At 45.7% G+C, this 25,247-nt stretch overlaps 1 protein-coding gene across 1 annotated transcript in view; it reads left to right on the top strand.

Annotated features, from left to right (window-relative positions):
• The window catches only part of CCBE1 (collagen and calcium binding EGF domains 1), a 393,824-nt gene that overhangs the window by 43,901 nt on the left and 324,676 nt on the right, over positions 1-25,247 (top strand). The window lies entirely within an intron of this gene.

Genomic DNA, 25,247 nt, shown 5'->3' with positions numbered 1-25,247 from the left:
GAGCTGCTGTTCTTAGTAAACTGTATTGCCTTTTTTATATTGATGCATTTACTGTTACAGTAGAAGTATGTTGTAGTAACATTATTTGGGAAGGAAGGATAGGCAGTTGCGAGAGGAAGGGATACAGGTAGGAAGACATGTATTTGGGAGGAGTTCTGGGTGCAAAATGGGGATTCATCTTGGTTCGTGAGGAGAGAGTTGCAGTTAGTTGGAGAGTAAGAAGGAAGAAACCAAGGTGCACATTGTGTGTGTATGTATTAGGAAGAACGAGAACAGCAAGTTTCTGATCCAATTTTAATACTGATTCAAGGTTGAGAATCTGGAGTAAACAATGAGACCAGTACAGAGATCTGGAAAGAAAGAGAAAGGAGTGACTAGATATACTGCATTTCCTTCTATGATGGAGTCACTGACTGGGTGGATCAGGGAAATACAGTTGATGTAGGAGATCTCAATTTCAGCAAAGCTTTTGATAAAGTATATCATACTATCCTTATTGAAAAAATGAGCAAGTATAAGATTGACAAGGTGGATTGGTTAGGTGGATTCATAATTGGCTCAGTGATCGTACTCAAAGAGTGATAATAAATCGATGCACATCCAATTGGAAGAGTGTTTCAAGTGGGGAACCACAAGGCTCTGTCCTGGCCCCAGTGTTGTTTAATATTTTTATAAATGATTTAGATAAGGGAACTGATCAAATTTGCAGACTATGCAAAGCTGGGAGGGATAGCTAAAGGTACCGTCACATTAAGCGACGCTGCAGCGATAGCGACAACGATGCCGATCGCTGCAGCGTCGCTGTTTGGTCGCTGGAGAGCTGTCACACAGACCGCTCTCCAGCGACCAACGATGCCGAGGTCCCCGGGTAACCAGGGTAAACATCGGGTTGCTAAGCGCAGGGCCGCGCTTAGTAACCCGATGTTTACCCTGGTTACCAGCGTAAAAGTAAAAAAAACAAACAGTACATGCTCACCTGCGCGTCTCCCAGCGTCTGCTTCCTGACACTGACTGAGCTCCGGCCCTAACAGCAGAGCGGTGACGTCACCGCTGTGCTTTCACTTTCACTTTAGGGCCGGATCTCAGTCAGAGCAGGAAGCAGACGCTGGGAGACGCGCAGGTGAGCATGTACTGTTTGTTTTTTTTACTTTTACGCTGGTAACCAGGGTAAACATCGGGTTACTAAGCGCGGCCCTGCGCTTAGTAACCCGATGTTTACCCTGGTTACCAGTGTAAAACATCGCTGGTATCGTTGCTTTTGGTGTCAAACACAACGATACACGGCGATCGGACGACCAAATAAAGTTCTGGACTTTATTCAGCGACCAGCGACATCACAGCAAGATCCTGATCGCTGCTGCGTGTCAAACTAAACGATATCGCTAGCGAGGACGCTGCAACGTCACGGATCGCTAGCGATATCGTTTAGTGTGACGGTACCTTAACACTAGAGAAGACAGAGAAAGGATTCAGAAGGATCTCGATAAGCTTGAACAATGGGCAGCAAATAATAGAATGGTATTTAACAGGGAGAAATGTAAGATTCTACATCTGGGCAAGAAAAACACAAATTACATCTACAGAATGAGAGGAATACTAATAGATTACAGACTGCACGTGAATCAACAGTGTGATGCAGCAGCAAAAAAGGAAAACACAGTTCTAGGATGTAATAAGAGCTGCATAGAGTCTATATCACAAGAAGTAATTATCCCCCTCTACACCCCCCTTGGTCAGGCCTCATCTGAAATACTGTGTCCAGTTCTGGGCGCTACATTTTAAAAAAAGACATTAAAAAACTGGAGCAAGTTCAGAGAAGAGCTACCAGGATAGTGAACGGACTGCAAAGTATGTCCTACGAGGAACAATTAAATGATCTTGGAATGTTTAGCTTACAAAAAAGAAGGCTAAGAGGAGACTTAACAGCTGTCTGCAAATATCTGAGGGGATGTCACAGTGTAGAGGAATCATCATTATTCCCATTTCCACATGGAAACACAAGAAGCAACGGGATGAAACTGAAAGGGAGAACATACAGATTAGATATTAGAAAAAACTTTTTGACAGTGAGGGGGATCAATGAGTGGGACAGGCTGTCACGAGAGGTGGTGAGTTCTCCTTCAATGGAAGTCTTCAAACAAAGGCTGGACAGATATCTGAGATGGTTTAGTGAATTCTGCATTGAGCAGGGGGTTGGACACGATGACCCTAGAGGTCCCTTCCAACTCTAACATTCTATGATTTTATGACTTCAGTGGTACTGAGCTGGAGGTCAAGAGAGGTAGCTGTGGGTTTTGTGGGGACCCTAACATGACAAAGATGACAGGAACAGAGGCCACATGTAAGCCAGACTTGGTATTTAGGGGAAAATGTCTAGATAGCCAAGCAAGGGACTGAATTTTACACTGGGAGTGGGCTTCACGCAGAAGGAAAGTACTATCAGGAAAGATGCAGGGTTAGCAATAGCTAATGAGTGTGACCTCTGGATACTGTAGAAGATATTTGATGCAGAGGCGTAGCTAGGGTTTTGGTTTAGGGGGGCCCAAGCTTCTGAGTGGGCCCCTAACCAGGTGTCCTTGATTACAACTCGTTGACGCACCCTAATAGTGGAGGAGAACCTCAGCAGATGACCGCGCTGTTACTGAAGATAATCTCTATATAAAGACCAACATGGATATTACCGCCATATGATCAGTGGTAGATACCAGCCCTGCAGAACATATAAGTGATCGCAGCACACATACAGATAATGACTTACTGCTGACGTTATTTATGATTGAATTGTCATTTTTCCCATCTTTTCTATCTTGCCCAAACTGACATGACAACTTCTTCCAGGCAGGACTCGGCTGCGGAGAATACAACAAAAAAGTTATAATGGTTAGCACTCAACTGGGGTGAGGATGACGGTGCTAGTGAAGGGAACTGTTTGCTCCAAAGTCACTGAATATATAAGGATCACTGCACACGTACAGGAAGGTATGTTTGCAAGTGGAAATTTATTAACAGTGGTTGTGCAATCAAGCGACTGGTAAATTTAACGTTTCGGCCAATACATAGCCTTGGTCACAACGTCGCTGGAAAAAACATAAAAATACAACTATTAACAAAATAATATATACAAAATAATATATACAAATCTAATCGTATTATATACACTACATACAAAGTTCATAGGTGCTAATCATGTACAGAGAAATGGCTCTGTGGGACAGTGTAACGAAATATGCAAGGATTGAATTGTTCTATAACCAAAGGCTATATACAAAACAAGGGAGTCAGAGAAGGGGTTCCATAATAAGACAGATAGATTTACACTGAATAGTAAAAAGCCACTCAAAATCACAATGTATGTAAGAAATTGATGAGGGGTCTATTCATAAATAGATGCCGTGAATTTCAAAAGGTGCATAAAAAGTAAAATGGAGAGGGGAAGCCCACCTAGTATGCAGAATAAAGTCTCCGTTCCAGGGTTAACCGGTGCTGGAAACGGGTCCTATCCTAATAGGATGGAGGATAAAAGCATAGGGATGAGTGTAACTGCTGATATTAGGAAATCAAGAGCTATGTTGTAGATTATTACCATGCAGTTTCCATGGAAACCCAAGAGGTTAGGGCTGAAGGATCGCTCCTTGTAATCAATGTAGTGAATGGCTGTCGTAGTTGCGTGCCAGGAGCCTGTTAAGAAGTATAATGCTAAGGATGTGTCATGGTAATATCGAGCTCTAGTTAGAAAAACAATGAAAGCACCTGACCTGTAGCACTATATGGTACAGGAAATGTGGTATGGAGTCCAAGATAAACAGTAACTTGAACGGTACTCCTAAGGTTGTGTTGCCCCTGCGTATGTTACTAACAAGAAATGAAGCAGTGTAAGATATGCGTTATAATGTAGCTAGTAGGAGAAAAGTAGAATGTGGGAATACTTATCTGAAGAATCAGACATACGTCCACAGAATGGCATGTCGGTGAGCTGCATCACTATTTCAGCAGCTCACCGACATACGCAGGGGCAACACAACCTTAGGAGTACCGTTCAAGTTACTGTTTATCTTGGACTCCATACCACATTTCCTGTACCATATAGTGCTACAGGTCAGGTGCTTTCATTGTTTTTCTAACTAGAGCTCGATATTACCATGACACATCCTTAGCATTATACTTCTTAACAGGCTCCTGGCACGCAACTACGACAGCCATTCACTACATTGATTACAAGGAGCGATCCTTCAGCCCTAACCTCTTGGGTTTCCATGGAAACTGCATGGTAATAATCTACAACATAGCTCTTGATTTCCTAATATCAGCAGTTACACTCATCCCTATGCTTTTATCCTCCATCCTATTAGGATAGGACCCGTTTCCAGCACCGGTTAACCCTGGAACGGAGACTTTATTCTGCATACTAGGTGGGCTTCCCCTCTCCATTTTACTTTTTATGCACCTTTTGAAATTCACGGCATCTATTTATGAATAGACCCCTCATCAATTTCTTACATACATTGTGATTTTGAGTGGCTTTTTACTATTCAGTGTAAATCTATCTGTCTTATTATGGAACCCCTTCTCTGACTCCCTTGTTTTGTATATAGCCTTTGGTTATAGAACAATTCAATCCTTGCATATTTCGTTACACTGTCCCACAGAGCCATTTCTCTGTACATGATTAGCACCTATGAACTTTGTATGTAGTGTATATAATACGATTAGATTTGTATATATTATTTTGTATATATTATTTTGTTAATAGTTGTATTTTTATGTTTTTTCCAGCGACGTTGTGACCAAGGCTATGTATTGGCCGAAACGTTAAATTTACCAGTCGCTTGATTGCACAACCACTGTTAATAAATTTCCACTTGCAAACATACCTTCCTGTACGTGTGCAGTGATCCTTATATATTCAGAGAATACAACAAAGACACATTTCACTTCTTATATTCCAGCCGCATCACCATCTATTCACAACCTGCACAAACTCCTTATCCTGCTGATACCCCAATACTGAGCCGCTGCTGCCGTACGTGTCCCTATTACTGCACCTGCTGTGTGGTTCTGTGGGCCCTCTAAATTCTAAGACACCTCTATAATACAGTAATGCCGGGTGCAAGTGCCCTAGAAAACAGTGCCCACATTTTGCCCCCTAGAAAGTAATATTGATCTGTGTGCCCCTTTGATAGTCACAGTAACCTGAGTTCCCCTATAACAATAAGTGCTCACTTTTCATTTAATAATGTCCACAGTCTCCCCCTGTACATCTCCTCTATACACAGCATGATGCTCTCCTATACACAGTATACTGACCCCTTAGAAGCCTCCAAACTGTTTGATGGCTCCAACACTGTACTCCCCACACTGTATGATGCCCCTCTAGATGGCCTCCATATAGTATAATGCATCAGATCATCCTCAATATGGTATAATGTACCAGATAGTCCTCTATATAGTATAATGCACTCCCCATAGGCAGACTCTATAGCACAAGGTAGCACCCTGCAGGCAGACCCTGTAGTATAAAGCAGCACCCCTATAGGCAGACCCTGTAGTATAAGACAGCCCCCCTATAGGCAGACCCTGTAGTATAAGGTAGCACCCCTATAGGCAGACCCTGTACTATAAGGCAGCACCCCCATAGGCAGACCCTGTACTATAAGGCAGCACCCCCATAGGCAGACCCTGTAATATAAGGCAGCACCCCATAGGCAGACACTGTACTATAAGGCAGCACCCCATAGGCATACCCTGTACTATAAGGCAGCACCCCATAGGCAGACCCTGTAGTATGAGGCAGACCCCCCATAGGCAGACCCTGTAGTATAAGACAGACCCCCCCAGGCAGACCCTGTAGTATTAGGCAGACCCCCCATAGACAGACCCTGTAGTATTAGGCAGACCCCCCACAGGCAGACCCTATAGTATAAGACAGCACCCCCATAGGCAAACCCTGTAGTATAAGGCAGACCCCCCACAGGCAGACCCTGTAGTATTAGGCAGACCCCCCAAAGTATGACCCTGCAGTATTAGGCAGACCCCCCATAGGCAGACCTTGTAGTATTAGGCAGACCCCCCATAGGCAGACTCTGTAGTATTAGGCAGACCCCCCATAGGCAGACCCTATAGTATTAGGCAGACCATGTAGTATTAGGCAGACCCCCATAGGCAGACCCTGTAGTATTAAGCAGACCCCCCATAGGCAGACCCTGTAGTATTAGGCTGACCCTGTAGTATTAGGCAGACCCCCCATAGGCAGACCCTGTAGCATTAGGCAGACCCCCATAGGCAGACCCTGTAGTATAAGAAGGCACCTCCCCATAGGCAAACACTGTAGTATAAGGCAGACCCCCCACAGGCAGACCCTGTAGTATTAGGCAGACCCCCCATAGGCAGACCCAGTAGTATTAGGCAGACCCCCATAGGCAGACCCTGTAGTTTTAGGCAGACCCCCCATAGGCAGACCCTGTAGTATTAGGCAGACCCTGTAGTATTAGGCAGACCCCTCATAGGCAGACCCTGTAGTATTAGGCAGACCCCCATAGGCAGACCCTGTAGTATTAGGCAGACCCCCCATTGGTAGACCCTGTAGTATTAGGCAGACCCTGTAGTATTAGGCAGACCCCCATAGGCAGACCCTGTAGTATTAGGCAGACCCCCCCATAGGCAGACCCTGTAGTATTAGGCAGACCCCCCACAGGCAGACCCTATAGTATAAGACAGCACCCCCATAGGCAAACCCTGTAGTATAAGGCAGACCCCCCACAGGCAGACCCTGTAGTATTAGGCAGACCCCCCAAAGTATGACCCTGCAGTATTAGGCAGACCCCCCATAGGCAGACCTTGTAGTATTAGGCAGACCCCCCATAGGCAGACTCTGTAGTATTAGGCAGACCCCCCATAGGCAGACCCTATAGTATTAGGCAGACCATGTAGTATTAGGCAGACCCCCATAGGCAGACCCTGTAGTATTAAGCAGACCCCCCATAGGCAGACCCTGTAGTATTAGGCTGACCCTGTAGTATTAGGCAGACCCCCCATAGGCAGACCCTGTAGCATTAGGCAGACCCCCATAGGCAGACCCTGTAGTATAAGACGGCACCTCCCCATAGGCAAACACTGTAGTATAAGGCAGACCCCCCACAGGCAGACCCTGTAGTATTAGGCAGACCCCCCATAGGCAGACCCAGTAGTATTAGGCAGACCCCCATAGGCAGACCCTGTAGTATTAGGCAGACCCCCCATAGGCAGACCCTGTAGTATTAGGCAGACCCTGTAGTATTAGGCAGACCCCTCATAGGCAGACCCTGTAGTATTAGGCAGACCCCCATAGGCAGACCCTGTAGTATTAGGCAGACCCCCCATTGGTAGACCCTGTAGTATTAGGCAGACCCTGTAGTATTAGGCAGACCCCCATAGGCAGACCCTGTAGTATTAGGCAGACCCCCCCATAGGCAGACCCTGTAGTATTAGGCAGACCCCCCCATAGGTAGACCCTGTAGTATTAGGCAGACCCCCATAGGCAGACTCTGTAGTATTAGGCAAACCCCCCATAGGCAGACCCTGTAATATTAGGCAGCCCCCCATAGGCAGACCCTGTAGTATTAGGCAGCACCCCCCCATAGGCAGATTCTGTAGTATAAGGCAGCACCCCCCATAGGCAGATTCTGTAGTATAAGGCAGAACCCCTTAAAAAAATAAACAGCGGGGGCCGGGCAGTGACTCATCGCGCCCACTGCCAGCGTCGTCGATGTCAGACGCTGATAGGGGGATGATGGGGAAAGGAGCGCTCCTTCCCTCATCATTGCGGTCAGCTGTATCGGCTAAATGCCGGTACAGCTGACCCTGCAATGACAGTCAAGTGAATGTTTAGGTTTAGTTACCTAGTTGTATTTTTTTAATGCTTCTTCAATAGGGAGAGAACCCAATTATCATAACTGAATTACCCATAATCAATGAAGAAATCCTAATAGCTTTTGATGGAAAGAAAGCCCAAAAGGTTTCACCATTTGGCCATGTGCACACGTTCAGGATTTTTAGCGTTTTTTTCACGTTTTTTCACTATAAAAACGTGATAAAAACGTGAAAAAAACCCTAACATATGCCTCCTATTATTTACAGTGTATTCCGCATTTTTTGTGCAAATGTTGCGATTTTTTCCGCGAAAAAATCGCATCGCGGAAAAAAAAGCAACATGTTCATTAAAAATGCGGAATTGCGGGGATTCCGCACACCTAGGAGTGCATTGATCTGCTTACTTCCCGCACGGGGCTGTGCACACCATGCGGGAAGTAAGCAGATTATGTGCGGTTGGTACCCAGGGTGGAGGAGAGGAGACTCTCCTCCACGGACTGGGCACCATATAATTGGTAAAAAAAAAAAGAATTAAAATAAAAAATAGTCCTATACTCACCCTCGATGTCTTCCCGCCTCACCGCTGCATGCTGCCGCTTCGGTTTCTGTAGCTGGTGTGCGGTGAAGGACCTGCCGATGACGTCACTGTCTTGTGATTGGTCGTGAGCGGTCATGTGACCGCTCACGTGACCGTGACGTCACGGAAGGTCCTGTGCGCACAGACCAGCTATAGGAAGAGGAACGGACGCCGCTGAGGAGATCGTCTGGGTGAGTATAACCATTTTTTTTATTTTTTTTATTATTTTTAAACATTCTATCTTTTACTATAGATGCTGCATAAGCTGCATCTATAGTAAAAAGTTGGTCACACTTGTCAAACGCTATGTTTGACAAGTGTGACCAACCTGTCAGTCAGTTTTCCAAGCGATGCTACAGATCGCTTGGAAAACTTTAGCATTCTACAAGCTAATTACGCTTGCAGAATGCTAAAAAAAACGCAAAAAAACTGGAAATAAACGCAAAAAAAAAATGCGGATTTCTTGCAGAAAAGTTCCGGTTTTCTTCAGGAAATTTCTGCAAGAAATCCTGAACGTGTGCACATGGCCTTTCAGTAGGAAGAGAAGTGGCTAATTGTTTGCGTTGGTTTGACGTTGTCAGTAATCCAGAAGTTATAAGAGAATGGAATCACCTTTCGAGTGGGAAGAGAACCCTGTAATCTTAAGCTTTTGTTTAGAAAAGTTATCCACAATCTAAAGAGTGGATTCTCCATAACTAATGGTATTTGATTGTATGGCAGTGGCTTGAGAAATTACCAATTACCCAAAGGATACAGGAATAATACGAACGGCTTATTTATGGGAAGATAATTCTTTAATTGTAGGGTTGTGTCTTAAAAGCTTTCCAGCAATGTTGATGCAAAATGAGGAAGACTTTTGGTCCATCCATAGGATAGAACCTTATAATTATAGCTTGTGACTTGAAGAGTCATTAATAATCCAAAGAAAGGATGAAGAAAAAATATGAACAAATCCCTGGAGTCTGACCACTGTGACCCCCTCTGATTTCTAGATCACAGAGGCTCAACTATTGACTATAAATGACCAAACATGCAGCCTCCAAGTTGAGCCATCAGAACCTCAGAAAGTTTCATCCTTCAGTTCACTGCAATGATCATTTTCATCGGAGATCGCAGCAGTCATAGATCAGATATTCACCAAGTTGACAATGTAGTCAGACCATATAGAAATGCTATCAAGGTTTTCATGATACAGTCCATAGACTTTAGCTTTGAATAGTTTAACGCTGCTGCCGGCGCCCCTGCATGGTGTCCCCTTCTCCATTCCATGCAGGGATCCCGGCTTACTCACTGCCGCAGGCCCACGGCATTTCCCTCCTGCTACTTCCTGCTTTCGGGGTGCATGTGCCGCAGTCCGGCAGCTCACCTAGTACACGCGTGCATGCACTTCGCTCTTAAAGGGGCAGTGTGTGTATGATGCTAAATGCTCTCAGACTGTTGCTGAAAGGCATTTAGCATAAGTAGTACACCTGCAAGGTGGCTCCCAGCCAATAGCCGGGAGGCATCTTGTATAAAAGACTCCCTTTCCCCTAGGGAGTTGCCAAGAAACATGTAGAATCACTAGTTGGTAAGGTGTACTGCTATTGCGTTGTGAGGTTCCCTGGTCCCACTGTGGCCAGAGCCTGAATGTTATACCATGGTCCCAGTGTGGCCAATCCTGTGTCCGTAGTCCCCTGGTCCTGTTATGGCTAGTCTTGTATTCATAGTCCCCGAGGGGCCAGTGCCTGAACCATGTCCTCTGATCTCCAAGTGGCCAGTGCCTGAACCTTGTCTCCTGGTCCTGGAGCGGCCAGAGACTGAACCTCATCCCCTGGTCCCAGAGTGGCCAATGCCTGAACCTGTCCCCTGGTCCCCGAGCCGCCAGAGCCTGAATCTTGTTCCTTGGTCCCGTAGTGGCCAGTGCCTGAATCTTGTCCCCTGGTCCCACAGTGGCCAATTCACAAACCCTGTCCATTGGTCCTGGAGTGCCCAGTCATGTTCCCGAAGTCCCCTGGTCCCAGTGTGGCCACTGCATGAACACTATTCCCCGATGCATGAATGGCCTAACCCTGAATCCTAGACTGGCGTGTCTAAACTAAGCCTTAAAATAGTGCCAACTCAACATACTTTACCCCTGGCGTCAGCAGGTGCAGTACCGTGTTCTGTCCAGGTATGGTACCTGGCGGCTACCTGCCACACAAGCCTGACACCACCACCAGAGGCTCCAGTGAACACCAAGGTAGCTGCTTAGATATGCCCCTTCCTGGGTAGGCCTGGGCCTTTGGCACAGTGGGTTCCAAAATCTACGTGTGCCACCGCTGGGTGTAACAGTCTACTCGGCCCAGCCGTGACCGCAACAAATAGTCATTGGTTAAAAACATTGATTGCCTTAACAAGGTAATAGTAATTCATGATTCTGTCCCATACCAAGAGAACCTGCTGGGAGACCATAATTGTTTATGATTAGAGTTGGTACAAAATGATTCTCAGGACCTGGTCCATCGGCCACGTCAGTAATTTGTGGTTGCGGGATGGGAGCCTTGAGAACTGTCTTCTACCTCCTGGCATCCATGGGTCTTCTTTTAACCTATTGGCTTGGCATGACATCAACATTGGGGTGCTACATGCGTGTGACGCCGGCTAAATGAAGGGATGCACATGTCGGCAGCCAGGAAGCGGTTCTCATGGTCTCGTCCAGCAGCTACAGATTGACCGAGCCCCAAGCCTGTGCAACTCCCCTTGAAGCAAAATTGTCTGAATTAGATGTTTTCGCAAAGACCAAACAACTATTTTAGGTGTACAGCAAGTTTATGCCTATCCCTTGACAAATTAAGTTTGGGGTGAGAAGGATCGGGCATGTTGAGTTTCTACATGCCCAATTCTTTTGTTATCAGATGAAGTAAAGCACCATCAGGGGTGTCTGCATGTGACTGATTCCCCCTCTGCTACATGATTTCTTGGTGACTTTGTAAGTAAGAAGTTTGGAAGAATATGAAAGCCGAAGACTATTTTAAGTTCCTGATGAGGATAGTAGATGAGAGATAAAAGGATAGATCAATATGAAATAGGTCGGCAAGTGGAAATTGAAAAAATAACGCTATAACCCATAGTTAAAGGGGCACTTCTTGTGATACTTTGGCCACTTTTGACCTGGTGACAGATCTCCAACCTTAATACTGCTGTCACCGGACATGTCTGGAATATGGACCTTTCAGCATTTCAGGTCGAAATAAAAATCATATAAAAGCCGACACTATTATCTGTGATCTTTGAGATTAGCTGAAATCTTTAGTTAAAAAGATGGAGAGATAAGACAAGCCGGCTCCTACCTCAAAGGTCCGGCACTGTTATCTGATTGCACAATCTGTGTCACAATCACAGTGGTCGGCCGGGGTAAAGTCTAGAATTGTATTATTGCTCCTTCTTGTACTTTGATCTCCAGACAAAGTAAGGTTATGATGCTGAATATTGGGTTGGGCATTCACTTAAAGGGGTGGTCTACTTATCACAAGGTAGGTTCTGGGACTGAAAGAGATGACTACATGTGCCTGTTCACTTCTCCTATAATAATAATTTAAATACCAAGTTACCCTTTTAAAGGGAACCTGTCACCCCTCCCCCCCCCAGGCGTTTGAAACTAAAAGATCCACCTTGTGCAGCAGTAATGCTGCATTCTGACAAGGTGACTCTTTTAGTTCTGGGTGCTGTAACTGCAGAAATAATCCGTTTTGTAATTTGTCCTAAATACCTTTCTTCAGTCCCGGAGGCCGGCCTTACCCCCCTGCTGCAGACGCCACGCTGCCCGTCTCTCCTCATATGCAGCCCAGCTGACTGCGCCTGTGCGGCCGCCCTGCCTGTGAATCCCAGCCCCACAATGTGAATAAATCAGAAGACACTGCGGGGCTGGGATTCACAAGCAGGGCGTCTGCACAGGCGCAGTCAGCTAGACTGCATATGAGGACAGACGGGCAGCGCTCACTGCGCCTGCACCAGGCAGGGGAAAAGAGCGCAGGCGCCGGCTTATTTCAAAACAGCGGCGAGGAGGAGGCGGCGCCTGGCGCCGAGAAGATTTGAGTGACAGCTGTGTGGCGTCTGCAGCAGGGGGGAAACGCCGGCCTCCAGGACTGAAAAAAGGTATTTAGGACAAATTACAAAACGGATTATTTCTCTAGTTACAGCACCCAGAACTAAAAGAGCCACCTTGTCAGAATGCAGCATTACTGCTACACAAGGTGACAGTTTTAGTTAAAAACGCCTGGGGGGTGTGACAGGTTCTCTTTAACCTGAAAAATAACTCCAAATTGTCACCCACAAGGTGTCTTCTTTCTGTCTGACTTACTGACCACTGCCTGCTGTCAAGTGTAATCCTTAACTAGCAGAGGAGATGGATTACAGGAAGTAGGGGCAGGTCTTTGTCTCTCTACAACAAGGGGCAGGTTTTTTGTGTCTGGACAGTAAGTGGAGGTGGGTCTTTTTGCCTGTATAATAAATGGGGGGTCTTTGTGTCTGGACAGTAAGTGGAGGTGGGTCTTTTTGCCTGTATAATAAATGGGGGGTCTTTGTGCCTGTATAGTAAATGGGGGGTCTTTGTGCCTGTATAGTAAATGGGGGGTCTTTGTGGCTGTATAGTAAGTGGGGGAAAGTGTTTGTGTTTGTGTAGTAAGTGGGGGTGGGCCTTTGTCTCTCTACATCCTTTTGTGCCTGATCCGATGTCTGTCAAGCTGCATACTGGCATAACAGACAGATGGGCTTCCAGTTCAAGTTACTAGACAAGGACATAAGCAGTGCATCCTGGGAAGTAAGGTAATGGAAGCTCCAACAGCTATAGTGCTGTCAGAATGCTGATGAATAGAAACCAATCACCTAAGAAAAGAGTGGATGGTAAAATACAGAACAGGACCATTTCTGGACATATTATACTGTCATGTGCACCTTAAGCAGTTTTTACGGAGGATGACGGCAGCAGGTTTTGGTTGAAATCACAGACATGCGCTTAGTCAGCTTGAGTTATGGAAGACTTTGAATAAGATCAGGAGTTTAAGGAGTTCTTTATAAGGGATGGTGACACTTTTATCTTATTGTACGGAAGCTATGCATAATACCTCTTTAATTGCATTTTATTCCTTACATGAATTTGGAGGTTTCCCTGTTTTGCTCCAATGTGGATGCTCCTCGGGGGTGGTTCTGTTTGAAGCTGGATACCCACCTACCAGGACACATAGAAGCAGTATAGGCGTACCTCTGATTTCTCGTGCATTAAGTGCAACACATTGATGAAAATTATAAGTCAGAAAAATGATGTTTTATTGGTATTTTCACCAGAATATCCATATGTACTGAAATTAAGTAGACCTATGGATGTACAGCCAGTGCCTGGTCCAGAGGTTTGCTTTACAGTAGGCACTTGGACATAAGAAAAGGTAGTAATAGAAGAGTATAGTGAGCATGCTCTGTGACATGTGCAGGGGTGCTTGTGCAGGGAGTGAGAGGAGGAGCTCAGTTTTCACCAGAGGAAACAGTGTTACCCTGGCTGTGCTAGGTGTCTATGCCATTCTTTTCCAATGGGGCGTGATTCACATAATTCTGGGGGGTGTCTTTAGCCTATGAGCCGCACCCCCTTCATAAAGATGATACAAATTAGCACTAAATAAAAAGTTCTATAAATTGGTAACCATATGGCGGATTTAGAAAAGAAAGCAAAAAATTGAATATTAGGGGGAGCAGCTGACATGAAACTGCCAAATGTGCTTGATGGGGAATGCCCCTTTAATATTAATCACGTTTTCCGTATATGTTAAGTTTTTAGAAACAATGTCCTAGTAAAATGGAAAACGATCCATAGTTTTTATAAGTAGTTTTTAGTGTTGTGTTCCAAAGTAGATGAAGGAGAAAAGTGTGTGGAGCCGCCCTACTGGTCACAAGTGGAAAGTGCAGTTCAAGTTGCTGCAGATCGTCTCCTGCCCTGGGTTGTTGTTACATTGTGATTTATAGGGCAGCGGAACCGCAGTACCACGTCCTCACCGCTTACCCAGCGCTGGATGATTTACATCCATCTGATGTGGTCCACATTATCTAGGTATTAAACGTAACGGTTATACGCGATTGTTAATTTGCCGCACAACATCTGTTTTACAGCAGTTGAAATGTCGGAACATGATTGCATGTAATCGGACATAGTTAGATGTCAGCTGTGTTTTTTCAGGTTAATTTATGCAACCATAAGAATTTAATAAAATGATCGCTGTTTCGGGTTCGGATTTTTATTGCTTTTATAGTTAAGAACAGATTTGAAATTTGGCTAAGTAAATCCTATTTCTCTACCAAATGCAAAAAGTTTGAAGGGCGAGAGGCAGTAATTGTTGTATCTGCTAAATATCCACTGCCGGATTTAGCTGGAGATTGGATTTCATAACTCAGAGCCTTTGTAGATTCTATAGGGTCTCACGTACAGGCAACAATGTGCAAAGTGGTCATCTGACACTTATCACTTCCGCACTGGGTGGTAAGTGCCATGGAGGCCTCCGTCAGCCGCTTTCCAGATCTTGTGTACACGCAGCAGGAATCAGGTATCATATTGTGAATTACAGGTTCACGATACTTGCCGATGCTGCACAAAACTAGCCAAGTGCCCAATGGACTCCACGTCAGTAATGTAGATTTGTTGGACAACCCCTTTAAGCTATACTTACCTGTTGTGAATTTGGTTTCTGGGCTCCCCCGGTGGTTACTGGTGGTACTGAACTTGTGTGCTTCATCTCCTCTGTTCACCTGTTTCCATCAGGATGTGGGAGTTTCTATTTAGCCTTGCTCCTCAGTCATTTCTATGCCGGCCAACAATGTTACCAGAAGCCTTTCTGTTGCATGTTCCTGCTCCTAGACTACTATCAGCTAAGTTGGACTTGTAGTCCTAAGATTGTTTTGCATTTTTGTTCCAGTTCTCTGTTTTTGAATATTTCTGAGGCTGGAAGCTCTTGTGAGCTGAAATTGCCACTCTGGTGTCATGAGTTGATATTAGAGTCTTAAAGTAATTTCAGGATGGTGTTTTGAAAGGGTTTTCAGCTTACTGTGAAGTTCCCTTTTCTGTCTTCCTACTATCTAGTAAGCGGACCTCAATTTGCTAAACCTATCTTCATACTTCGTATGCCATTTTCCTCTAAAATCACCGACAATATATGTGGGGGCTACTGTCTGCCTTTTGGGGAAAATTTCTCTAGAGGTAAGCCAGGTCTGTATTTTCCTCTGCTAGGGTCAGTCAGTCCTCCGGCTGGCGCTGGGCGTCTAGGGATAAAACGTAGGCACGCTACCCGGCCACTGTTAGTTGTGCGGTAGGTTTAGCTCACAGTCAGCTCGAGTTCCCATCTTCCAAGAGCTAGTCCTTTGTATGCTTTACTACGGTCTCTTGCCATTGAGAACCATGACAGTTTGGCCGGCCAAGAGTTAAAATAATTGGCAGAAGAAAGGAGAGAAAAGAAGTCTGCATAGAATTTTTTTTTTTTTTTTCTGAGTTTGCTCATTAGTTGATTCACTTGCATCTCTGCTCACTGCAGCCTTCGTCTCTCTCTCCTTCTAATCCTTGAATGGTTCTGATTTCACCTGATTGGAATGGATCCTCAGAGTTTGGCTATTGGTTTGGATAATCTCGCTATGAAGGTTCAAAGTTTACAGGATTTTGTAATTCATGCTCCTATATCTGAACCTAGAATTCCTTTACCTGAATTTTTCTCCGGGGATAGATCTCGCTTCCAGAATTTCAAACATAATTGTAAATTATTTTTGTCTCTGAGATCTCGCTCCGCTGGAGATCCTGCACAGCAGGTCAGGATTGTAATTTCCTTGCTCCGGGGCGACCCTCAGGATTGGGCATTTGCTTTGGCACCAGGGGATCCTGCGTTGCTCAATGTGGATGCGTTTTTCCTGGCTTTGGGGTTGCTTTATGAGGAACCTCATTTAGAGATTCAGGCTGAAAAAGCCTTGATGGCCCTGTCTCAAGGGCAAGATGAGGTTGAAATATACTGCCAAAAATTTCGTAAGTGGTCTGTGCTTACTCAGTGGAATGAGTGCGCCCTGGCGGTGAATTTCAGAGAGGGTCTCTCTGATGCCATTAAAGATGTTATGGTGGGGTTCCCTGTGCCTACAGGTCTGAATGAGTCCATGACAATGGCTATTCAGATTGATCGGCGTTTGCGGGAGCGCAAACCTGTGCACCATTTGGCGGTGTCTACTGAGAAGGCGCCAGAGATTATGCAATGTGATAGAATTCTGTCCAGAAGCGAACGACAGAATTTTAGGCGAAAAAATGGGTTATGCTTCTATTGTGGTGATTCAACTCATGTTATATCAGCATGCTCTAAACGTACTAAGAAGGTTGATAAGTCTGTTTCAATTGGCACTTTACAGTCTAAGTTTATTCTATCTGTGACCCTGATTTGCTCTTTATCGTCTATTACCGCGGACGCCTATGTCGACTCTGGCGCCGCTTTGAGTCTTATGGATTGGTCCTTTGCCAAACGCTGTGGGTTTAATTTAGAGCCTCTGGAAGTTCCTATACCTCTGAAGGGTATTGACTCCACGCCATTGGCTAGTAATAAACCACAATACTGGACACAAGTAACTATGCGTATTAATCCGGATCACCAGGAGATTATTCGCTTCCTTGTGTTGTATAATCTACATGATGTGTTGGTGCTTGGATTGCCATGGCTGCAATCTCATAACCCAGTCCTCGACTGGAAAGCAATGTCTGTGTTAAGCTGGGGATGTCAGGGGATTCATGGGGACGTACCTTTGGTTTCCATTTCGTCATCTATTCCCTCTGAGATTCCAGAATTTTTATCTGATTATCGTGACGTTTTTGAGGAGCCTAAACTTGGTTCACTACCTCCGCACAGAGATTGCGATTGTACTATAGATCTGATTCCGGGCAGTAAGTTTCCAAAGGGTCGTTTATTTAATCTATCTGTGCCTGAACATGCTGCTATGCGGGAATATATTAAGGAGTCCTTGGAAAAGGGACATATTCGTCCTTCGTCATCTCCCTTAGGAGCCGGTTTTTTCTTTGTATCTAAAAAAGATGGCTCTTTGAGGCCGTGTATTGATTATCGGCTTTTGAATAAAATCACGGTTAAATATCAGTATCCTTTGCCACTGCTTACTGATTTGTTTGCTCGAATAAAGGGGGCCAAGTGGTTCTCTAAGATTGATCTTCGTGGGGCGTATAATTTAGTGCGAATTAAGCAGGGGGATGAGTGGAAAACCGCATTTAATACGCCTGAGGGCCATTTTGAGTATTTAGTAATGCCTTTTGGTCTTTCAAATGCCCCTTCAGTCTTTCAGTCCTTTATGCATGACATTTTCCGTGAATATTTGGATAAATTTTTGATTGTGTATCTGGATGATATTTTGATTTTTTCGGATGACTGGGACTCTCATGTCCAACAGGTCAGGAGGGTTTTTCAGGTTTTGCGCTCTAATTCCTTGTGTGTAAAGGGTTCTAAGTGCGTTTTTGGGGTTCAAAAGATTTCGTTTTTGGGGTACATTTTTTCCCCCTCTTCCATTGAGATGGACCCTGTCAAGGTTCAGGCTATTTGTGATTGGACGCAACCCTCTTCTCTTAAGAGCCTTCAGAAGTTTTTGGGCTTTGCTAATTTTTATCGTCGATTTATAACTGGTTTTTCTGATGTTGCTAAGCCGTTGACTGATTTGACTAAGAAGGGTGCTGATGTTGCTGATTGGTCCCCTGCTGCTGTGGAGGCCTTTCGGGAGCTTAAGCGCCGCTTTTCTTCCGCCCCTGTATTGCGTCAGCCTGATGTTACTCTTCCTTTTCAGGTTGAGGTCGACGCTTCAGAAATCGGAGCTGGGGCGGTTTTGTCGCAGAAAAGTTCCGACTGCTCCGTGATGAGACCTTGCGCGTTCTTTTCTCGTAAATTTTCGCCCGCTGAGCGAAATTATGATATTGGTAATCGGGAGCTCTTGGCTATGAAGTGGGCTTTTGAGGAGTGGCGTCATTGGCTTGAGGGGGCTAGACATCAGGTGGTGGTATTGACCGACCACAAGAATTTGATTTATCTTGAGTCTGCCAGGCGCCTGAATCCTAGACAGGCGCGCTGGTCGTTATTTTTCTCTCGGTTTAATTTTGTGGTTTCTTACCTACCGGGTTCTAAAAATGTGAAGGCGGATGCCCTTTCTAGGAGTTTTGAGCCTGATTCCCCTGGTAATTCTGAACCTACAGGTATCCTTAAGGATGGAGTGATATTATCTGCTGTTTCCCCAGACTTGCGACGGGTCTTGCAGGAGTTTCAGGCGGATAGACCTGATCGTTGCACGCCTGGTAGACTGTTTGTTCCGGATGATTGGACCAGTAGAGTCATCTCGGAGGTCCATTCTTCTGCGTTAGCTGGTCATCCTGGAATCTTTGGTACCAGGGATTTGGTGGCTAGGTCCTTCTGGTGGCCTTCCCTGTCGCGAGATGTGCGAGGTTTTGTGCAGTCTTGTGATGTTTGTGCTCGGGCCAAGCCTTGTTGTTCTCGGGCTAGTGGATTGTTGTTATCTTTGCCTATTCCGAAGAGGCCTTGGACTCACATCTCCATGGATTTTATTTCTGATCTCCCTGTTTCTCAGAAGATGTCTGTCATCTGGGTGGTGTGTGACCGTTTCTCTAAGATGGTCCATTTGGTCCCCTTGCCTAAATTGCCTTCCTCATCCGAGCTGGTTCCTCTGTTTTTTCAAAATGTGGTTCGCTTGCATGGTATTCCGGAGAATATCGTTTCTGACAGGGGAACCCAATTCGTGTCTAGATTTTGGCGAGCGTTCTGTGCTAGGATGGGCATTGATTTGTCTTTTTCGTCTGCTTTCCATCCTCAGACTAATGGCCAGACCGAGCGAACTAATCAGACCTTGGAGACTTATTTGAGGTGTTTTGTGTCTGCGGATCAGGATGATTGGGTTGCCTTTTTGCCCTTGGCGGAGTTTGCCCTCAATAACCGGGCTAGTTCTGCCACCTTGGTTTCTCCTTTCTTCTGTAATTCGGGGTTTCATCCTCGTTTCTCTTCCGGTCAGGTGGAGTCTTCGGATTGTCCTGGAGTGGATGCTATGGTGGAGAGGTTGCATCAGATTTGGGGGCATGTGGTGGACAATTTGAAGTTGTCCCAGGAGAAGACTCAGCAGTTTGCCAACCGCCGTCGTCGTGCTGGTCCTCGTCTTTGTGTTGGGGACTTGGTGTGGTTGTCTTCTCGTTTTGTCCCTATGAAGGTTTCTTCTCCTAAGTTTAAGCCTCGGTTCATCGGCCCGTACAAGATATTGGAGATTCTTAACCCTGTGTCCTTTCGTTTGGACCTCCCTGCATCTTTTTCTATTCATAATGTCTTCCATCGGTCATTGTTGCGCAGGTATGAGGTACCGGTTGTGCCTTCCGTTGAGCCTCCTGCTCCGGTGTTGGTTGAGGGTGAGTTGGAGTACGTTGTCGAGAAGATCTTGGACTCCCGTGTTTCCAGACGGAGACTTCAGTATTTGGTCAAGTGGAAGGGCTACGGTCAGGAGGATAATTCTTGGGTGACAGCCTCTGATGTTCATGCCTCCGATTTGGTCCGTGCCTTTCATAGGGCTCATCCTGATCGCCCTGGTGGTTCTGGTGAGGGTTCGGTGCCCCCTCCTTGAGGGGGGGGTACTGTTGTGAATTTGGTTTCTGGGCTCCCCCGGTGGTTACTGGTGGTACTGAACTTGTGTGCTTCATCTCCTCTGTTCACCTGTTTCCATCAGGATGTGGGAGTTTCTATTTAGCCTTGCTCCTCAGTCATTTCTATGCCGGCCAACAATGTTACCAGAAGCCTTTCTGTTGCATGTTCCTGCTCCTAGACTACTATCAGCTAAGTTGGACTTGTAGTCCTAAGATTGTTTTGCATTTTTGTTCCAGTTCTCTGTTTTTGAATATTTCTGAGGCTGGAAGCTCTTGTGAGCTGAAATTGCCACTCTGGTGTCATGAGTTGATATTAGAGTCTTAAAGTAATTTCAGGATGGTGTTTTGAAAGGGTTTTCAGCTTACTGTGAAGTTCCCTTTTCTGTCTTCCTACTATCTAGTAAGCGGACCTCAATTTGCTAAACCTATCTTCATACTTCGTATGTCATTTTCCTCTAAAATCACCGACAATATATGTGGGGGCTACTGTCTGCCTTTTGGGGAAAATTTCTCTAGAGGTAAGCCAGGTCTGTATTTTCCTCTGCTAGGGTCAGTCAGTCCTCCGGCTGGCGCTGGGCGTCTAGGGATAAAACGTAGGCACGCTACCCGGCCACTGTTAGTTGTGCGGTAGGTTTAGCTCACAGTCAGCTCGAGTTCCCATCTTCCAAGAGCTAGTCCTTTTGTATGCTTTACTACGGTCTCTTGCCATTGAGAACCATGACACTTACCACCTGGTGGAAAAAAATTGAAATGGAACCTTTGCCTTGAAAATATTTTACTCTGCTACTTTTTCTAATTTTTTTACAACTTTTCTAAAAAAAATGTTTAAAAAGGTATGTTTAGTTGAAGAGCAGAACCAATAGTGGGCAGAAATTGCTTACGCAATAGAATGCCGCCTTTGCCACAAGTCTGTTCTTGAAATTTTTGATTTGCTGGATCTATCCTGGTCACTGGTAAATGTGGATGTGTGTCATGATCTCAATGGCAAGAGAACATAGCATCAGCATATATAGGAACTAGCTCTTGGAAGATGGGAACTGAGCTGACCATGAACTAAACCTAACGCACAACTAGCAGTGGCCGGGTAGCATGCCTACGTTGATTCTAGATGCCCAGCACCAGCCGGAGGACTAAATAAAGCTAGCAGAGGAAAATATTAGTCCTAGCTCACCTCTAGAGAAATACCCCGAAAGGAGACAGAGGCCCCCCACATGTATTGGCGGTGAATTAAGATGAAATAACAAACGTAGTATGAAAATAGGTTTAGCAAATTTGAGGTCCACTTACTACATAGCAGAAGACAGAAAGGACACTTTCATGGTCAGCTGAAAACCCTATCAAAACACCATCCAGAAATTACTTTAAGACTCTGGCATTAACTCATAACACCAGAGTGGCAATTCCTGTTCACAAGAGCTTTCCAGACACAGTAACGAAACTACAGCTGTGAACTGGAACAAAATGCAAAAACAAACATGGACAAGAGTCCAACTTATCTAGTAGTTGTCTAGGAGCAGGAACAAGCACAGAGAGGCTTCTGATAACATTGTTGACCGGCAAGCAACTAACAGAGAAGCAAGGTTATATAGCGACTCCCACATCTTGATGGGAACAGGTGAACAGAGAAGATGAAGACACCAGTTCAATTCCACCAGTAGCCACCGGGGGAGCCCCGAATCCAAATTCACAACAGTACCCCCCCCCTCAAGGAGGGGGCACCGAACCCTCACCAGAACCACCAGGGCGATCAGGATGGGCCCTATGAAAGGCACGAACCAGATCAGAGGCATGAACATCAGATGCCTTCACCCAAGAATTATCCTCCTGGCCGTATCCCTTCCACTTGACCAGATACTGGAGTCTCCGTCTGGAAACACGGGAGTCTAAGATTTTCTCCACAACGTACTCCAACTCACCCTCAACCAACACCGGAGCAGGAGGCTCAACGGAAGGCACAACCGGTACCTCATACCTGCGCAATAATGACCGATGAAAAACGTTATGAATAGAAAAGGATGCAGGGAGGTCCAAACGGAAGGAAACAGGGTTAAGAATCTCCAATATCTTATACGGGCCGATGAACCGAGGCTTAAACTTAGGAGAAGAGACCCTCATAGGGACAAAACGAGAAGACAACCACACCAAATCCCCAACACAAAGCCGAGGACCAACACGACGGTGGCGGTTGGCAAAAAGCTGAGTCTTCTCCTGGGACAACCTCAAATTGTCCACCACCTGCCCCCCGATCTGATGCAATCTCTCCACCACAGCATCCACTCCAGGACAATCCGAAGATTCCACCTGACCAGAGGAAAATCGAGGATGAAACCCCGAATTACAGAAAAACGGGGACACCAAAGTGGCAGAGCTGGCCCGATTATTGAGAGCGAACTCCGCCAATGGCAAAAAAGCAACCCAATCATCCTGGTCAGCAGACACAAAACACCTCAGATATGTCTCCAGGGTCTGATTAGTCCGCTCGGTCTGGCCATTCGTCTGAGGATGGAAAGCGGACGAAAAAGATAAATCTATGCCCATCCTAGCACAGAATGCCCGCCAAAATCTAGACACGAATTGGGTCCCTCTGTCAGAAATGATATTCTCAGGAATACCATGCAAACGAACAACATTTTGAAAAAACAGAGGAACCAACTCGGAAGAAGAAGGCAACTTGGGCAGAGGAACCAAATGGACCATCTTAGAGAAACGGTCACACACCACCCAGATGACAGACATCTTCTGAGAAACAGGCAGATCTGAAATAAAATCCATCGAGATGTGCGTCCAAGGCCTCTTAGGAATAGGCAAGGGCAACAATAATCCACTAGCCCGAGAACAACAAGGCTTGGCCCGAGCACAAACGTCACAAGACTGCACAAAGCCTCGCACATCTCGTGACAGGGAAGGCCACCAGAAGGACCTTGCCACCAAATCCCTGGTACCAAAAATGCCAGGATGACCTGCCAACGCAGAAGAATGAACCTCAGAGATGACTCTACTGGTCCAATCATCAGGAACAAACAGTTTATCAGGTGGGCAACGATCCGGTCTATCCGCCTGAAACTCCTGCAAGGCCCGCCGCAGGTCTGGAGAAACGGCTGACAATACCACTCCATCCTTAAGGATACCTGTGGGCTCAGAGTTACCAGGCGAGTCAGGCTCAAAACTCCTAGAAAGGGCATCCGCCTTAACATTCTTAGAACCCGGTAGGTATGACACCACAAAATTAAACCGAGAGAAAAATAATGACCAGCGCGCCTGCCTAGGATTCAGGCGCCTGGCGGTCTCAAGATAAATCAAATTTTTGTGGTCAGTCAATACCACCACCTGATGTCTGGCCCCCTCAAGCCAATGGCGCCACTCCTCAAAAGCCCACTTCATGGCCAAAAGCTCCCGATTCCCAACATCATAATTCCGCTCAGCGGGCGAAAATTTACGGGAAAAGAAGGCACAAGGCCTCATCACGGAGCAGTCAGAACTTTTCTGCGACAACACTGCCCCAGCTCCGATCTCAGAAGCGTCGACCTCAACCTGAAAAGGTAGAGCAACATCAGGCTGACGCAACACAGGGGCAGAGGAAAAACGGCGCTTAAGCTCCCGAAAGGCCTCCACAGCATCAGGGGACCAATCAGCAACATCAGCACCCTTCTTAGTCAAATCGGTCAATGGCTTAGCAATATCCGAAAAACCAGCAATAAATCGACGATAAAAGTTAGCAAAGCCCAAAAATTTCTGAAGACTCTTAAGAGAAGAGGGCTGCGTCCAATCACAAATAGCTTGAACCTTGACAGGATCCATTTCAATGGAAGAGGGAGAAAAAATATATCCCAAAAAGGAAATCCTCTGTACCCCAAAAACACACTTAGAACCCTTCACACACAAAGAATTAGACCGCAAAACCTGAAAAACCCTCCTGACTTGCTGGACATGAGAGTCCCAGTCATCCGAAAAAATCAGAATATCATCCAGATACACAATCATAAATTTATCCAAATAATCGCGAAAAATATCATGCATAAAGGACTGGAAAACTGACGGAGCATTTGAAAGACCAAAAGGCATCACTAAATACTCAAAGTGGCCCTCGGGCGTATTAAATGCGGTTTTCCACTCATCCCCCTGCCTGATTCGCACCAAATTATACGCCCCACGAAGGTCAATCTTAGAGAACCACTTGGCCCCCTTTATGCGAGCAAACAAATCAGTCAGCAACGGCAATGGGTATTGATATTTAACAGTGATTTTATTCAAAAGCCGATAATCGATACATGGTCTCAAAGAGCCGTCTTTTTTTGACACAAAGAAAAAACCGGCTCCTAAGGGAGATGACGATGGACGAATATGTCCCTTTTCCAAGGACTCCTTTATATATTCTCGCATAGCAGCATGTTCAGGCACAGACAGATTAAATAAACGACCCTTTGGGTATTTACTACCCGGGATTAAATCTATGGCACAATCGCACTCTCGGTGCGGAGGTAACGAACCAAGCTTGGACTCTTCAAAGACGTCACGATAGTCAGACAGGAACTCAGGAATTTCAGAGGGAATAGATGATGAAATGGAAACCACAGGTACATCCCCATGAGCCCCCTTACATCCCCAGCTCAACACAGACATAGCTCTCCAGTCGAGGACTGGGTTGTGAGATTGCAGCCAAGGCAATCCTAACACCAAATCATCATGTAGATTATACAGCACCAGAAAGCGAATAATCTCCTGGTGATCCGGATTAATACGCATAGTTACTTGTGTCCAGTATTGTGGTTTATTATTAGCCAATGGGGTGGAGTCAATCCCCTTCAGAGGAATAGGAGTCTCCAAAGGCTCTAAATCATACCCACAGCGTTTGGCAAAGGACCAATCCATAAGACTCAAAGCGGCGCCAGAGTCGACATAGGCGTCCGTGGTAATAGATGACAAACAGCAAATCAGGGTCACAGATAGAATAAACTTAGACGGTAAGGTGCAAATGGAAACAGATTTATCAAGCTTTTTAGTGCGCTTAGAGCATGCTGATATAACATGAGTAGAATCACCACAATAGAAACACAACCCATTTTTCCATCTAAAATTCTGCCGCTCGCTTCGGGACAGAATTCTATCACACTGCATACTCTCTGGCGACTTCTCAGTGGACACCGCCAGATGGTGCACTGGTTTGCGCTCCCGCAA

This window comes from Ranitomeya variabilis, chromosome 1 (genome assembly GCF_051348905.1).
Source record: "Ranitomeya variabilis isolate aRanVar5 chromosome 1, aRanVar5.hap1, whole genome shotgun sequence".
NCBI lineage: Eukaryota > Metazoa > Chordata > Amphibia > Anura > Dendrobatidae > Ranitomeya > Ranitomeya variabilis.
Note: the sequence above shows the minus strand (reverse complement) of the source record. Positions and strands in the feature narration are given on the sequence as shown.